Source organism: Mastomys coucha, unplaced genomic scaffold (assembly GCF_008632895.1).
Source record: "Mastomys coucha isolate ucsf_1 unplaced genomic scaffold, UCSF_Mcou_1 pScaffold12, whole genome shotgun sequence".
NCBI classification, from domain to species: Eukaryota; Metazoa; Chordata; class Mammalia; order Rodentia; family Muridae; genus Mastomys; species Mastomys coucha.
Genome location: NW_022196894.1, coordinates 24697489 through 24698938, shown reverse-complemented (window position 1 = coordinate 24698938; position 1450 = coordinate 24697489). Strand labels below are relative to the sequence as shown.

General features: G+C 39.9%; 1 protein-coding gene across 1 annotated transcript in view; it reads left to right on the top strand.

Annotated features, from left to right (window-relative positions):
* The first annotated feature begins 1089 nt into the window (after nucleotides 1-1089).
* The window catches only part of Gmnc (geminin coiled-coil domain containing), a 30595-nt gene continuing 30234 nt past the window's right edge, over nucleotides 1090-1450 (top strand). Inside the window, exon 1 of the mRNA XM_031364662.1 lies at nucleotides 1090-1196. The gene's annotated coding sequence lies outside the window, so the exon portion shown is untranslated. The remainder of the gene's footprint in view (nucleotides 1197-1450) is intronic.

Genomic DNA, 1450 nt, shown 5'->3' with positions numbered 1-1450 from the left:
AAGTCACAGAAATCTACAGTTCCACAGCACTCTCTGTTTAGTTTTTAATTTTTTCCCTTTCTACAAAGTGCAAAAACTCAACTGTTTTTTTTTTTTTAAACCAATAACCCATAAGCAATGTGATACGTGCTCTTCCAATCCTGTATACACCTGTGTTTTCTTCCAGGTAATTTGCACACAGAGGCCGCACTTGCTGCTCTTATACATGCTTTCCTACAGCCCATTCCCCAAGGATTCTCTTATTCCTCTACTGTGGATCACATCAATAAAGACGACATCTGTGCAGGCGATCATGGTGAGCCATTTCAGGTAGACCATGTGTTCTACCTTGACCTAACTTCTCATTTCTGTTCTTACCACTATGGGCAATTAATGCAAGGCCTTTTAAGCAGCCAGTTGACTGGTCTGGTCGTGTGCCGGCTATCACCACAAGAGCTTAAGGGCCACAAATCTCTGTTATTACCAAGCTGTTGCTGCCAGAAGCACGCTGACTCCTGACAAAAAGAATAGATTAGGATCAGTCAAATCTCCCTCAGGCTTATCAGTGGGACTTTTAACCGCACCTTCTACCTCAAAGTTTCCCCTTCTCCTGCTTCCAAGCACCTACGCAGCAGCAAGCTAACAAGGTGCCTGCCAAACCATATGTTCATAATTAGTTAACTTCTTTCCTGTCGCTAGAGGCACCACTCAGTCAGCAGCAGCCGTCAAGGGTGTTGGGCATCCAATAAGACACAACCAAGCTGTACAGCCGCTCAGCCCAGAAGTAAAAGAGGCATACTTAATTCCAGCTGTGGCATTGTTAAGTGAATTAACTTTATCCTCAATTTAAAAAGCCAGCATGAAATCAAAGGGGACCTTAGAAAAGAAAAAAAAAATAGAGAAAATGAAGAAAAAAAAATGCTTGTAGGTTAACTCAAGAGTCCAGCGTGCTGAATGAAACTCAACTGGTTGGCCCATTTAGCCAATCATTGCAAAGCAGATTTTTGGCATCAGTGTTGCTCCTGGCACAATTCTTCCTTTTATTTCCCAGTTCTGTGGTTAAGGTCTCTTGTTACACACGGAGGGGACTGATGATATAATTGTTTATGAGCCAGCTGAACACATTTATAGGTAGTAGTGAGGTTTCCAGAGAGTAATGAGAAGTTAAATGTTAGAAACAGTGGTGTACGATTCTGCCTAAGAAATCTCATCTCAAGGTAAGAGTGCTACATATAAAATTAAATGTGTGAATTTGCAGATCTGGGCTATCTGGGAAATAGTTGTCACATAATGTATGGGGGAGAAATGAGAACTTTCTGGAATTGTTTTAGTTGTCATTGACTACACACAGAAGAAAAAGCTAATATTTTGAAAATGTATATATAGCTTTAAATGTGATTATTCAATATAAGTGGAAAGCTGATGAATACTTTGAGCAAGTGTATGTCCATATATATATATATATATATAT